At 43.8% G+C, this 16,662-nt stretch overlaps 2 pseudogenes; both read right to left on the bottom strand.

The window, feature by feature from the left end:
* Window positions 1-2,993: 2,993 nt before the first annotated feature.
* On the bottom strand, window positions 2,994-3,761 carry LOC140561739 (hatching enzyme 1.2 pseudogene; annotated as a pseudogene).
* Window positions 3,762-9,143: 5,382 nt separating this feature from the next.
* LOC140561740 (hatching enzyme 1.2 pseudogene) lies at window positions 9,144-9,911 on the bottom strand (annotated as a pseudogene).
* Between the last annotated feature and the right edge of the window lie 6,751 nt (window positions 9,912-16,662).

Below are 16,662 nucleotides of genomic sequence, written 5' to 3' on the forward strand. Positions count from 1 at the left end.
TGTAGCACGGGACATGCAGCACAGGACCCTGAGAGCTCTTCTGCGGTAACTGCAGCAAAGTCAGTTGACACAATGGCCACCATCTCCAATTCAGGTTCTTGGTGTTCATCTGTGGTTGCAAGAGGCAAGCGTGACAAGCAATCAGCTGTAACATTCTCTCGGCCTGGCTTGTATTCAATGCTGTAGTTGAAACATAAGAGACGAGCCGACCATCTAGCTATTCTCATTCCTGCACGTCCAAGACCTTTGGTAGACAGTAGCGTTGTCAGAGGGCTATGGTCAGTTCTCAAAGTAAAATGACGACCCCACAAGTAAGTGCGCCACTTTTCGGTTGCCCAGACACATGCTAAAGCTTCCTTTTCAATTGTTGAGTACTTGCGCTCACACTCTGTCAATGTCCGAGAGGCAAATGCAACTGTCTGTTCTGTACCACCCTGGATCTGTGTCAGCACCGCACCAATGCCGTAGTCTGATGCATCAGTGGTGACAAAAGTTGGCAAAGAAGGGTCAAATAGGGCAAGAGCAGAGCTGGTAGCGATGAGGTTTTTAACTCTGCTGAAGTTTTCTTGGGCCTCCTCTGTCCAGTTGAATCCAGCTGATTTCCGGAGAAGAGCACGTAGAGGCTCAACGAGTGTAGCGTAACTAGGAATGAACTTCGAGTACCATGCAGTCAGACCTAGGAAAGATCGCAGTGATTGTGCATCATGGGGGGGCGGAGCTTCGGTCACCGCACGAATATGGTCAGGATCTGGTCGTAGGCCAGAGGCAGAGATGAGATGACCAAGAAAAGACAACTCTGTCTTTCTGAAGTGGCATTTTGCTGTATTTAGCTTCAATCCCCTCTCCTGGAGACAATGGAGAACAGCGTTCAGGCGCTTATCATGAGCCTCGGGCGTGTCACCAAAAATGATGATGTCATCCAAATAACATTGCACTCCGCTCTGACCAGCTAGAATCTGGGACATCATCCGTTGAAATGCGCTTGGTGCGGAAGCCAATCCGTACGGAACTCTGGAGAAGCGAAAAAGTCCCTCATGTGTAATGAAGGCTGTAAGGTCTCTGCTGCTAGGATGTAACTGAACTTGATGATAAGCATTTTGTAAATCAATTGTGGAGAACATAGTTGCACCACGAAGCTCAGTAAAGACCTCTTCAATGTGTGGCAGAGGGTGGCTGTCTATCACTACTGCCCTGTTTGGCTCACGGAGATCAACACAGAGTCTAATTCCACCTGATTTTTTCTGCACGACCACCATTGGAGAGACCCAAGGAGACGAATCAACCCTCTCTATAATGCCATCTAATTCAAGTCTTTTCAACTCCTCTGACACAGCATCACGCACAGAAAAAGGTAATCTGCGAAGCTTCTGTTGGACTGGAGGTACATCCGAGCGCACTTTAACTTTATGTATGAAGCCAGTAGCAACTCCGAAGGCCTCAGTGCTGTGGACAGCAGTTTGCAAAGCAGGTGGCTCAATGTGTCCATCACGAATTTGAAGACGCAGAGCTTTGAACAGGTCCATTCCAAGCAGTGATGTTCCATCTGGTACAATGTAGAAATCTGCTTGTGTGCTGTGGTTGTAATGGGTGACAGTAAGTGTGAGGCACCCCAGAACAGGAATAGGTTTCTTCATGAAGGTCACTAGACGCAAATTGGGCTTTGTGAGAGGCATCTGTGAGAACATCTGACGGTACATGCATTCTGGAAGAATGGAAACTGCTGAGCCGGTGTCTACAAGCAGATCTGTAGTAAATGGCTGACCACCTTTCACATGAAGAGACACAGTACAGGTGAGGCGATCTCCTTGTACAGCAGCAGATGTGGAAGATATGCTCAGAACTGTGAGATCAGGCACTGCAACCTCCTGTACATTGCATGTAGGTGCTGACCCACGACAGACTCGTGCAAAATGCCCGTTTTTGCCACACTGTTTACATTTAGCATTTCGTGCAGAACATTTGGGGTTGTTGGCTAAATGTGAACTAGATCCACAACGATAGCAAGACTTTTGTTGGTAAGTCTGCTTAGAGTCAGTTGCTGTGTTTTGCATTGAAGTTGCATTTGCTTTATACCTCTGTTTACGTTTGTGTGTGGCACCTCTCGCTGGCTGAACAACTTTAACTGTAGCTTCAGTAGTGTGAGCCACAGCCTTAGCTGCAGATATTGCAGATTCAATTTGTGAAGCAATGGCAATAGCCTTCTGCAGTGTGAGATCTGTTTCCAAAAGCAGCCGTTCACGGATACGTGGAGTACACGTTTTCTCAACAATCTGATCTCTAATCATATCATCAGCAAGTGCGCCAAAGTCACAGTTCACAATCAGGTCCCGTAACGAAGCCACATATTGAACAGTGGACTCACCCAGACGCTGAGCTCTCTGACGGAACTTATTCCGTTCGGCAACTACGTTCACCTTTGGCACAAAAAAGGCTTGTAATGCAGTGCAGGCAGACTGGTAACTCGTTCCGACATCAGGGAGTGTATAAAAAATACGCTGGCCTTCAGTGCCCAAACAATGAAGCAATAAAGCACGTTTTCTTTTGTCTGCCATGTCGTTAGTACTGAGTGCGAGGATGTAGTTTTCAAACATCCGAATCCAAGAGGTATATGGCATTAGTGGCTCACCAGGCGTTTCCAGCAAAGCTGGGGGCTGTGATATCCCAAAAGAAGTCATCCTCGTCGCCAATATGTTGTATATTCAGCTGAAAATAAAGCAGACTCAGGCAGGAACTCTTAACAACAAGCCTTTACTTTAGTACTGCAGGTCTCTATCTTCCTCAGAGCTTGTACATGAACAATGTGTGTAACATTAGTCACAACAGCGCCACCACATGGAAGGAAAGTACATTTCACTATACCACAAGTATGTTAGTAAAACACAAGATACTTATTTGTTTGCTTTGACTTTGTTTATTTCACAATGATGACACATCAGAGCATCACAAGATCAAGATGTGAGCAGTTGTAAATATGTCACAGTAGGATGTGTATTTCAGCACTTGTAGAGAGTGTTGATCCTCAGGATGTCGATGGCGGACAGGTCCACTCTTTGCCCGATTTTCACTGATGCATCAGGAATAGGAGTGATGCTGTCCAGCCCATTGATGGAGAAAGCCGTTTTCCCGTAGTGCATCACGGAGGAGTAGTCGTACGGTGTGTTGAGGTTGTTGGTGTTCTCCTTGTTGAAATTGTACTGCATTGCAGGGTCGATGTTCTCCCAGTTGATCCTGACATAGCGGTCACGGTCGCTCCTGGTCTGCTCGTGGTAGAAACCCAGAGCGTGGTTCAGCTCATGCTGGACAATGCCATGGTACACGCAGCCGTTCCTGTTGAGGGAGACCACCTGCTTACCACCTGATCTGCCCACTGGAGAGTAGCACCCATCTCTGTTCTCAATGCTGAGGTAGTCGGTTTCAGTGGTTCTGGCCACAAAGCGAATGCAGGTTTTGCTGTGGAAGGTTGCCATGGCGCCAGCGATTACAGATCGCTCAGAGAAGGAGAAGTCAGCGCTCACTGTGTAAGGCACCTGCACTGGACCAGTTGAGGACTTCTTCCAAAAGCAGTTGTTGTCAGGGCAGACCTGAGCGTTCCTGGTTCTTGACAAGACGATGTCTCCCTCCACCAGCAGTTCACTGGATCTGTTGTTGGTGGTCAGAATTCTTTCTGTGATGTCCACAAACTGAGGCTCCATGAGGGGGACAGCCTGGGACAGACCGAGCATCAGCAGGGCTAGAATGGAGAAAGAGGCTGTGGGCTCCATGTTGCTTCAGTCAGTGGAGATGATCTGGATGCTCCTTCACTCTTGCTCAGTGTCTGAACCCAGTCATACCTGGCCTTTTATACTCATGGACACACATCGGTGTGGCTGTCTGAGGATTAAAGCTAAGCTCTGTCCGCTGTCCTTTGTGTGGAACTAAAGGGAGGGACCCTCTGAGCTCAGGGTACTGATTTGAAGTTGTTTTCTCTCTACAAAAATGAGAATCTTCTCTCTAATTATCGCTGATTTCTCCTCTTCCACATTACTGATCACCTCTTGTGTTCCTCAGGGTTCTGTTTTAGGCCCTATTCATTTGTCTTTATATACAAACCATTGGAATTCCATGTAGGTATTTCTTATGAATGTTATGCTGATGCAAATTTGTTGATACTGTTTAAACTGAGTGCTAATCCCTGACACAATTCATAGGTCTAATGTGTGTAACTAAAGGGAGGGGAGAGTGAGGTAATACGAGCCATTTTTCTTAAGGTGATCCAACAACCTTAAGTAAAACGAATGCATACAATGCAAGTTCAGAATGTGTGGCATCAATTAAAACCTTAGCAAGTCAAGTCAAGTCAAGTCAAATTTATTTGTATAGCGCTTTTTACAACTGTTGTCGTCACAAAGCAGCTTTACATAATTAGTACTTAATAAATAACAGAGACAGAGAAGAAAGAAGGAATAACATGAAGCGTCAAAGACCCCCGTGAGCAAGCCAACGGCGACAGTGGCAAGGAAAAACTCCCTCAGAGCTGGAGGAAGAAACCTTGGGAGGAACCAAGGCTCACAAGGGGGACCCATCCTCCTCTGGCCAGACTGTTTTAAATTAATGATTTTTTAATGATAAAAATTACCCGCCACCACCCATGGCTCACCCGCCAGCTGCTGCTGCCTGTTTGGTGGCCGTGCTATTAATATTGCCACTATTAACTTTCTGTTGTATCTGCTTTGGGGGGGGACCCGCTGGCCGGACTGGTAGGTGGCAGCTGGTTAGATGCAGGTAGAGGGGACCTCAGCGGGCAATCTTCCTGCAGATCGGGCTGGGTGGCCATTTACTTGGGGAAGGTAAAGAGAGAGAAGTTAGTTCTAAGAGGAATTTTATGGAGTGCAGAGACTGTTGAGAATCAGCATCTGGGTATGTCTGACGACTCCGACAGGTCTGATTATCACAGCATAATTAAAAGGAGAGAGCCAGAAGGTAACACGGACACGGGCGTACCCTGAGAACACCAGCATCTATCTGCTCCACCGTCAACAAACCTGAGTGATCGCGTGTAAGCAGCGAGACGACAGCTCCAGCATCTCAGTGTACTACAATTCCCTGGGTCCGCGAACCCCTGGACCTGCAGCCCTTATCTAAGAAACATTAATTACCAAAAGCTAAACTAAACATATAAGTTTTCAGCTTAGATTTAAAGATTAAGACTGTGTCTGAGTCCCGAACATTATCTGGAAGGTTATTCCAGAGCTGGGGGGCTTTATAAGAAAAGGCTCTTCCCCCTGCTGAGGTTTTCTGAATTTTGGGAACGCGTAAGAGGCCAGCACCCTGAGATCTAAGTAGTCTTGATGGTTCGTAATATACAATAAGATCCTGCAGGTACTCAGGAGCGAGGCCATGTAGGGCTTTATATGTTAATAAAAGAATTTTGTATTCGATACGGAATTTAACTGGGAGCCAATGAAGTGCTGATAGAACTGGACTGATATGGTCAAATTTTCTAGTTTTAGTAAGGACCCTGGCTGCAGCATTTTGCACCAGCTGAAGTTTATTGAGGTTCCTGCTGGAACAACCTGACAGTAGTGCATTACAGTAATCTAGCCTTGAGGTAATAAAAGCATGTACTAGCTTTTCTGCGTCTTGTAGTGATAAGGAGTTTCTTAGTTTGGAGATGTTCCTAAGCTGCATAAAGGCTGTTCTACTAATATTAGCTATATGTTGCTCAAATGATAAATCTGAGTCAAATGTGACGCCAAGATTTTTAGCTGCTAAACCAGGAATGATAGAAGAATCAGCCAAGTCTAACATTAAGTCTGATAGTTTATTTCTAGAGTCTTTTGGACCTAAAAGGAGAACTTCAGTTTTGTCACTGTTGAGGAGAAGGAAGTTATGTGACATCCAGAGTTTTATATCCTTTACACAGTCCTCCATTTTCTGTAGTCTAAATTTATCATCAGGTTTGGCTGATATATAGAGCTGTGTGTCATCTGCATAGAAATGGAAATTAACGCCATGTCTGCTTATAACTGAGCCCAGTGGTAACATGTATAGTATAAATAATAGTGGTCCTAAAATGGAGCCTTGCGGAACTCCATATCTTAGCAGTGTCCCTAACTCAAACTGACATCAAAATACAGGGTCCCAGAAAAAAAAGGTTCTAGTGGCTCAACTTTCCCCATTAAATAAGGTGAATAGGCCCAAAATAGTTAAAGTACTTCTTCTGGGGTTGAAGCAGCTGACAGGGTAAGTTCAGCTGACAAAACTCTTACTAACTATGTATTAACCAGATCTAATTCCACTAATAACTGAAAAATAACCAAGTCTCATTCTGAACTTATTTCAGAGAAATGGCTCGGGTATGAAGCACAGATGAAGCAGAGACGTTGGGTGCTTGTGTGGTTCTGAGGTTAGCTCCTAGGCTAAAGTCTTACCTGACAGCTATACAAGCACCAAACACATCTACTTCTTCACTGGAGCCAAATAAGTGAGTTTTCTCTTCAGAAAATGGTAAAGAGATGTTTGGGTGAATGTATTATACACACGTGGACAAAATTGTTGGTACCCCTCGGTTAATGAAAGAAAAACCCACAATGGTCACAGAAATAACTTGAATCTGACAAAAGTAATAATACATAAAAATTCTATGAAAATGAACAAATGAAAATCCGACATTGATTTTGAACCATGCTTCAACATAATTATTTAAAAAAGTAAACTCATTAAACAGGCTTGGACAAAAATGATGGTACCCCTGAAAAATTTGTGACCAAAGGGAGATGTCAAATCAAGGTGTGTCCACTAATTAGCATCACAGGTGTCTACAATCATGTAATCAGTCAGTGGGCCTATATATAGAGCTACAGGTAGTCACTGTGCTGTTTGGTGACATGGTGTGTACCACACTCAACATGCACCAGAGGAAGTGAAGGAAGGAGTTGTCTCAGGAGATTAGAAAGAAAATTAAAGACAAGCATGTTAAAGGTAAAGGTTATAAGATCATCTCCAATCAACTTGATGTTCCTGTGACTACAGTTGCACATATCATTCAGAAATTTAAGATCAGTGGTACTGTAGCCAACCTCTGTGGCATGGCCGCAGGAGGAAAATCGATGACAAATCAAAGAGACAGATAATACGAATGGTAACAAAAGAGCCCAGAAAAACTTCTTCTAAAGAGATTAAAGGTAAACTTCAAGCTCAAGGAACATCAGTGTCCGATCGCACCAGCCGTCGTTGTTTGAGCCAAAGTGGACTGCATGGGAGACGACCAAGGAGGACACCATTGTTGAAAACAAATCATAAAAAACCAGACTGAAATTTGCCAAACTGCATGTTGACAAGCCCCAATGCTTCTGGGAGAATGTTCTATGGACAGATGAAACTTTTTGCCAAGGCACATCAGCTCTATGTTCACAGATGGAAAAATGAAGCAGATCAAGAAGAGAACACTGTCCCTACTGTGAAACATGGAGGAGGCTCTGTTATGTTCTGGGGCTGCTTTGCTGCATCTGGTACAGGGTATCTTGAATCTGTGCAGGGTACAATGAAATCTCAAGACTATTAAGGGATTCTAGAGAGAAATGTGCTGCCCAGTGTCAGAAAGCTTGGTCTCAGTCACAGGTCATGGGTCTTGCAACAGGATAAAGACCCAAAATACACAGCTAAAAAACACCCAAGGTTGGCTAAGAGGAAAACAATGGACCATTCTGCAGTGGCCTTCTATGAGCCCTGACCTAAATCCTATTGAGCATCTTTGGAAGGAGCTGAAACATGCCATCTGGAAAAGGGATCCTTCAAACCTGAGACAACTGGAGCAGTTTGCTCATGAGGAGTGGGCCAAAATACCTGCTGAGAGGTGCAGAAGTCTCATTGACCATTACAGGAATCGTTTGAGCTGCTTTTGGAGAACCATCTCTTGGTTAACCTGGAGAGGTCAGAATTTTTCTAGGGTTTGTGGTCTCCAAAGGTAGTCTGGCCATTGATCCAGCTAAACTGAAAGCAGTGGCAGAGTGGCCGTGCCCAACATCCCTCCATTTAGTCCAGCATTTTCTGGGGTTTGTGAATTTTTACCTTCGGTTTATCAGGTTCAGCTGCTGCACCTCTCACTGCGCTGACACACAAGCAGCCTGGCCCCTTCCCATGGACCATCGAAGGCCAGAAGTCATTCGAGGAGCTCAAACGCAGGTTGACCAGTGCACTTGTCTTACACCTCCCAGATCCTGACCTCCTCTTTTTTGTAGAGGTAGATGCCTCTGAGATCTGGATAGGTGCTGTCCTGTCCGAAAGATCAGGTGAGAACCAAAAGCTGAGGTATTTAGGTATTTAGGGTCTGAGGTTAACTCTTAGGCTAAGTTAGTTACATTACAGGCACTTAAAAGGTTTGCCTCTTATCCAGAGCGAAGTGCTTCACTGTTTACTTAGAAATACCCTTGGCTAGTTTATATAGACTAGGATCCAAAAGATACCTCTAAGCCCAGATATTACTAAATCCAAAAGTCAGTATGGAGACCACAATACTCAACACTTAGGCCCTCAGTTTGCATTTGAAGACAGCAAGCAACTCTGCCGTTCGGACACCCAGGGAAAGTTTGTTCCACCTCTCCAGCCAGGATGCTTCCATGGATCTTAAGGGATGATGGGTCAAGTGCGTGTGGTGAAATGTGAAACATATTTTGTTTATATTCAATTAATGATCATTATGTTATTTCAGATCATCATTTCTTTCAATCCTATCAGTTGTGTTTAACTACATCAAAGTCACATTTTACTCCATGTTGATCTGTGCTCCACTGTCCCCTGACCTTGGTTTTCTTCAAGCATCTGAGCACAAAGTCCTTTGTTAAATGGTAAGATGATCTTAATGTTAGAAGGATTCTGGGATGTTCAGTCAGGTGTAATATTGGAATGCATATTACAGACTCTTGGAATCAAGTAAATTAGAAACTAATTAGTTCTGTAAATAGACTGTGTGAATATAGTACTTCCCTGGCACTATATTATGCAGCTAGTGGATACGGGGTAAAGTAAGAATGGGAGTATGTTAGTAAAACACAAGATACTTATTTGTTTGCTTTGACTTTGTTTATTTCACAATGATGACACATCAGAGCATCACAAGATCAAGATGTGAGCAGTTGTAAATATGTCACAGTAGGATGTGTATTTCAGCACTTGTAGAGAGTGTTGATCCTCAGGATGTCGATGGCGGACAGGTCCACTCTTTGCCCGATTTTCACTGATGCATCAGGAATAGGAGTGATGCTGTCCAGCCCATTGATGGAGAAAGCCGTTTTCCCGTAGTGCATCACGGAGGAGTAGTCGTACGGTGTGTTGAGGTTGTTGGTGTTCTCCTTGTTGAAATTGTACTGCATTGCAGGGTCGATGTTCTCCCAGTTGATCCTGACATAGCGGTCACGGTCGCTCCTGGTCTGCTCGTGGTAGAAACCCAGAGCGTGGTTCAGCTCATGCTGGACAATGCCATGGTACACGCAGCCGTTCCTGTTGAGGGAGACCACCTGCTTACCACCTGATCTGCCCACTGGAGAGTAGCACCCATCTCTGTTCTCAATGCTGAGGTAGTCGGTTTCAGTGGTTCTGGCCACAAAGCGAATGCAGGTTTTGCTGTGGAAGGTTGCCATGGCGCCAGCGATTACAGATCGCTCAGAGAAGGAGAAGTCAGCGCTCACTGTGTAAGGCACCTGCACTGGACCAGTTGAGGACTTCTTCCAAAAGCAGTTGTTGTCAGGGCAGACCTGAGCGTTCCTGGTTCTTGACAAGACGATGTCTCCCTCCACCAGCAGTTCACTGGATCTGTTGTTGGTGGTCAGAATTCTTTCTGTGATGTCCACAAACTGAGGCTCCATGAGGGGGACAGCCTGGGACAGACCGAGCATCAGCAGGGCTAGAATGGGGAAAGAGGCTGTGGGCTCCATGTTGCTTCAGTCAGTGGAGATGATCTGGATGCTCCTTCACTCTTGCTCAGTGTCTGAACCCAGTCATACCTGGCCTTTTATACTCATGGACACACATCGGTGTGGCTGTCTGAGGATTAAAGCTAAGCTCTGTCCGCTGTCCTTTGTGTGGAACTAAAGGGAGGGACCCTCTGAGCTCAGGGTACTGATTTGAAGTTGTTTTCTCTCTACAAAAATGAGAATCTTCTCTCTAATTATCGCTGATTTCTCCTCTTCCACATTACTGATCACCTCTTGTGTTCCTCAGGGTTCTGTTTTAGGCCCTATTCATTTGTCTTTATATACAAACCATTGGAATTCCATGTAGGTATTTCTTATGAATGTTATGCTGATGCAAATTTGTTGATACTGTTTAAACTGAGTGCTAATCCCTGACACAATTCATAGGTCTAATGTGTGTAACTAAAGGGAGGGGATCCAACAACCTTAAGTAAAACGAATGCATACAATGCAAGTTCAGAATGTGTGGCATCAATTAAAACCTTAGCAAGTCAAGTCAAGTCAAGTCAAATTTATTTGTATAGCGCTTTTTACAACTGTTGTCGTCACAAAGCAGCTTTACATAATTAGTACTTAATAAATAACAGAGACAGAGAAGAAAGAAGGAATAACATGAAGCGTCAAAGACCCCCGTGAGCAAGCCAACGGCGACAGTGGCAAGGAAAAACTCCCTCAGAGCTGGAGGAAGAAACCTTGGGAGGAACCAAGGCTCACAAGGGGGACCCATCCTCCTCTGGCCAGACTGTTTTAAACATTAATGATAAAAATTACCCGCCACCACCCATGGCTCACCCGCCAGCTGCTGCTGCCTGTTTGGTGGCCGTGCTGAAACCTAGATGGACTCGTGCCTGTCTGACACTATTAATATTGCCACTATTAACTTTCTGTTGTATCTGCTTTGGGGGGGGACCCGCTGGCCGGACTGGTAGGTGGCAGCTGGTTAGATGCAGGTAGAGGGGACCTCAGCGGGCAATCTTCCTGCAGATCGGGCTGGGTGGCCATTTACTTGGGGAAGGTAAAGAGAGAGAAGTTAGTTCTAAGAGGAATTTTATGGAGTGCAGAGACTGTTGAGAATCAGCATCTGGGTATGTCTGACGACTCCGGCAGGTCTGATTATCACAGCATAATTAAAAGGAGAGAGCCAGAAGGTAACACGGACACGGGCGTACCCTGAGAACACCAGCATCTATCTGCTCCACCGTCAACAAACCTGAGTGATCGCGTGTAAGCAGCGAGACGACAGCTCCAGCATCTCAGTGTACTACAATTCCCTGGGTCCGCGAACCCCTGGACCTGCAGCCCTTATCTAAGAAACATTAATTACCAAAAGCTAAACTAAACATATAAGTTTTCAGCTTAGATTTAAAGATTAAGACTGTGTCTGAGTCCCGAACATTATCTGGAAGGTTATTCCAGAGCTGGGGGGCTTTATAAGAAAAGGCTCTTCCCCCTGCTGAGGTTTTCTGAATTTTGGGAACGCGTAAGAGGCCAGCACCCTGAGATCTAAGTAGTCTTGATGGTTCGTAATATACAATAAGATCCTGCAGGTACTCAGGAGCGAGGCCATGTAGGGCTTTATATGTTAATAAAAGAATTTTGTATTCGATACGGAATTTAACTGGGAGCCAATGAAGTGCTGATAGAACTGGACTGATATGGTCAAATTTTCTAGTTTTAGTAAGGACCCTGGCTGCAGCATTTTGCACCAGCTGAAGTTTATTGAGGTTCCTGCTGGAACAACCTGACAGTAGTGCATTACAGTAATCTAGCCTTGAGGTAATAAAAGCATGTACTAGCTTTTCTGCGTCTTGTAGTGATAAGGAGTTTCTTAGTTTGGAGATGTTCCTAAGCTGCATAAAGGCTGTTCTACTAATATTAGCTATATGTTGCTCAAATGATAAATCTGAGTCAAATGTGACGCCAAGATTTTTAGCTGCTAAACCAGGAATGATAGAAGAATCAGCCAAGTCTAACATTAAGTCTGATAGTTTATTTCTAGAGTCTTTTGGACCTAAAAGGAGAACTTCGGTTTTGTCACTGTTGAGGAGAAGGAAGTTATGTGACATCCAGAGTTTTATATCCTTTACACAGTCCTCCATTTTCTGTAGTCTAAATTTATCATCAGGTTTGGCTGATATATAGAGCTGTGTGTCATCTGCATAGAAATGGAAATTAACGCCATGTCTGCTTATAACTGAGCCCAGTGGTAACATGTATAGTATAAATAATAGTGGTCCTAAAATGGAGCCTTGCGGAACTCCATATCTTAGCAGTGTCCCTAACTCAAACTGACATCAAAATACAGGGTCCCAGAAAAAAAAGGTTCTAGTGGCTCAACTTTCCCCATTAAATAAGGTGAATAGGCCCAAAATAGTTAAAGTACTTCTTCTGGGGTTGAAGCAGCTGACAGGGTAAGTTCAGCTATCTGACAAAACTCTTACTAACTATGTATTAACCAGATCTAATTCCACTAATAACTGAAAAATAACCAAGTCTCATTCTGAACTTATTTCAGAGAAATGGCTCGGGTATGAAGCACAGATGAAGCAGAGACGTTGGGTGCTTGTGTGGTTCTGAGGTTAGCTCCTAGGCTAAAGTCTTACCTGACAGCTATACAAGCACCAAACACATCTACTTCTTCACTGGAGCCAAATAAGTGAGTTTTCTCTTCAGAAAATGGTAAAGAGATGTTTGGGTGAATGTATTATACACACGTGGACAAAATTGTTGGTACCCCTCGGTTAATGAAAGAAAAACCCACAATGGTCACAGAAATAACTTGAATCTGACAAAAGTAATAATACATAAAAATTCTATGAAAATGAACAAATGAAAATCCGACATTGATTTTGAACCATGCTTCAACATAATTATTTAAAAAAGTAAACTCATTAAACAGGCTTGGACAAAAATGATGGTACCCCTGAAAAATTTGTGACCAAAGGGAGATGTCAAATCAAGGTGTGTCCACTAATTAGCATCACAGGTGTCTACAATCTTGTAATCAGTCAGTGGGCCTATATATAGAGCTACAGGTAGTCACTGTGCTGTTTGGTGACATGGTGTGTACCACACTCAACATGCACCAGAGGAAGTGAAGGAAGGAGTTGTCTCAGGAGATTAGAAAGAAAATTAAAGACAAGCATGTTAAAGGTAAAGGTTATAAGATCATCTCCAATCAACTTGATGTTCCTGTGACTACAGTTGCACATATCATTCAGAAATTTAAGATCAGTGGTACTGTAGCCAACCTCTGTGGCATGGCCGCAGGAGGAAAATCGATGACAAATCAAAGAGACAGATAATACGAATGGTAACAAAAGAGCCCAGAAAAACTTCTTCTAAAGAGATTAAAGGTGAACTTCAAGCTCAAGGAACATCAGTGTCCGATCGCACCAGCTGTCGTTGTTTGAGCCAAAGTGGACTGCATGGGAGACGACCAAGGAGGACACCATTGTTGAAAACAAATCATAAAAAACCAGACTGAAATTTGCCAAACTGCATGTTGACAAGCCCCAATGCTTCTGGGAGAATGTTCTATGGACAGATGAAACTTTTTGCCAAGGCACATCAGCTCTATGTTCACAGATGGAAAAATGAAGCAGATCAAGAAGAGAACACTGTCCCTACTGTGAAACATGGAGGAGGCTCTGTTATGTTCTGGGGCTGCTTTGCTGCATCTGGTACAGGGTATCTTGAATCTGTGCAGGGTACAATGAAATCTCAAGACTATTAAGGGATTCTAGAGAGAAATGTGCTGCCCAGTGTCAGAAAGCTTGGTCTCAGTCACAGGTCATGGGTCTTGCAACAGGATAAAGACCCAAAATACACAGCTAAAAAACACCCAAGGTTGGCTAAGAGGAAAACAATGGACCATTCTGCAGTGGCCTTCTATGAGCCCTGACCTAAATCCTATTGAGCATCTTTGGAAGGAGCTGAAACATGCCGTCTGGAAAAGGGATCCTTCAAACCTGAGACAACTGGAGCAGTTTGCTCATGAGGAGTGGGCCAAAATACCTGCTGAGAGGTGCAGAAGTCTCATTGACCATTACAGGAATCGTTTGAGCTGCTTTTGGAGAACCATCTCTTGGTTAACCTGGAGAGGTCAGAATTTTTCTAGGGTTTGTGGTCTCCAAAGGTAGTCTGGCCATTGATCCAGCTAAACTGAAAGCAGTGGCAGAGTGGCCGTGCCCAACATCCCTCCATTTAGTCCAGCATTTTCTGGGGTTTGTGAATTTTTACCTTCGGTTTATCAGGTTCAGCTGCTGCACCTCTCACTGCGCTGACACACAAGCAGCCTGGCCCCTTCCCATGGACCATCGAAGGCCAGAAGTCATTCGAGGAGCTCAAACGCAGGTTGACCAGTGCACTTGTCTTACACCTCCCAGATCCTGACCTCCTCTTTTTTGTAGAGGTAGATGCCTCTGAGATCTGGATAGGTGCTGTCCTGTCCGAAAGATCAGGTGAGAACCAAAAGCTGAGGTATTTAGGTATTTAGGGTCTGAGGTTAACTCTTAGGCTAAGTTAGTTACATTACAGGCACTTAAAAGGTTTGCCTCTTATCCAGAGCGAAGTGCTTCACTGTTTACTCAGAAATACCCTTGGCTAGTTTATATAGACTAGGATCCAAAAGATACCTCTAAGCCCAGATATTACTAAATCCAAAAGTCAGTATGGAGACCACAATACTCAACACTTAGGCCCTCAGTTTGCATTTGAAGACAGCAAGCAACTCTGCCGTTCGGACACCCAGGGAAAGTTTGTTCCACCTCTCCAGCCAGGATGCTTCCATGGATCTTAAGGGATGATGGGTCAAGTGCGTGTGGTGAAATGTGAAACATATTTTGTTTATATTCAATTAATGATCATTATGTTATTTCAGATCATCATTTCTTTCAATCCTATCAGTTGTGTTTAACTACATCAAAGTCACATTTTACTCCATGTTGATCTGTGCTCCACTGTCCCCTGACCTTGGTTTTCTTCAAGCATCTGAGCACAAAGTCCTTTGTTAAATGGTAAGATGATCTTAATGTTAGAAGGATTCTGGGATGTTCAGTCAGGTGTAATATTGGAATGCATATTACAGACTCTTGGAATCAAGTAAATTAGAAACTAATTAGTTCTGTAAATAGACTGTGTGAATATAGTACTTCCCTGGCACTATATTATGCAGCTAGTGGATACGGGGTAAAGTAAGAATGGGAGTATGTTAGTAAAACACAAGATACTTATTTGTTTGCTTTGACTTTGTTTATTTCACAATGATGACACATCAGAGCATCACAAGATCAAGATGTGAGCAGTTGTAAATGTGTCACAGTAGGATGTGTATTTCAGCACTTGTAGAGAGTGTTGATCCTCAGGATGTCGATGGTGGACAGGTTCACTCTCTGCCTGATCTTCACTGATGCATCAGGAATAGGAGTATTTCACCTCATTTAAAAAGTCTACATTCCTTCTATCATCATATGGTCAAAAAGATTCTACATGGCCAATTTCCTGTTTCTGCAAAACTTCAAACATGAAGTGTGTGAGTACCACTTTCTGTAATACCATTATTGAGCAATTCATTACAGACGTCAGTAACTGATGGGACGTCCCTTATGCTGTTGTACATGGCAAGCCACACACAGCCTAAAGAGAAACTAAGAAAGCTGTAAGTGCCTCTGAGAAGGTGTGTGTTTCACCTGTGGTAAGAATACGTTGAACTTCGTACTTCCACCTGTCAAATGTATGATTTCATATTGCTGAGCTCTTTTGTTTTTAATTTTATTATGTCATTTTGAAAAACTGTAGTAATAAGATTGTACAAACATATTAAAATGTTTTTAATATAATTAGGGTGGTGGGTACTTCAGTAATTATGCAAGTTAGCACAGCTTGATCTGTACTCTATACTATAAAACAAATACTACACTTGATGAAATTGAACACTTCCAAGTAAAAACAGCTGAGAGACATCAGTATAGGTGTGCATTTTTAATTTTTTCTAGCTTTTGGGACTAGAAGGACCGAACAAGTATAAAACTAAACTTACTCTTTGTACAGGAAGCCGTTTTTGCAAAAAACGCCTGCCCTTGTTTTGCCCTGCTTTCTAGCACATGGCTTTGTTTTGCTTCTTGTCAGTTGTGTGTTCACACCTGTACCCTATTCCTTGCCACGCCCTTTCATTCCCTCCAGGTGTCCCTCGTCCTTTCTTGTGTATATCTACCCCGTGTTTCACGCTTGCCTTGTCGGTCCTTGCACATGTTTGTCTTCCTTGTCCTTGATCGGTCAGCGGTTTGTGAATTTAGTGTCTCCTGGTTACCTCACCCAGTTTATGTCTGTGTATCTAGTCAGTATCTCTTTGTTACCTCGCTTAGTTTATGTCCTTCGGTTTGTCTGGTCCATGTCTCGTTAGGTTTATGTTATAGGATTTGTCTGCTTCTGCTTCCTGCCTCTACAAGCCTCATGACAGATAGATAGGCGCACACATCAAGGACAAGGAAGACAAATATGTGCACCATGTGCAAGGACAGACAAGGCAAGCGTGAAACACAGGGGAAGTTTTTTTTTTTTGCTGAGGGGAAGTACCATGCCTCTGACTCAGAGCCTCCACACCCTTCCCAAAAGACAATATTTGGTAGCTCCACAATCCTGTTTCTGCAGAAACGAAACTAACCAGTGCCATCCGGTTTGGTGCTACTCTGCTCTCCTTTTATCCAGAAGG

Source organism: Salminus brasiliensis, chromosome 9 (assembly GCF_030463535.1).
Source record: "Salminus brasiliensis chromosome 9, fSalBra1.hap2, whole genome shotgun sequence".
NCBI classification, from domain to species: domain Eukaryota; kingdom Metazoa; phylum Chordata; class Actinopteri; order Characiformes; family Bryconidae; genus Salminus; species Salminus brasiliensis.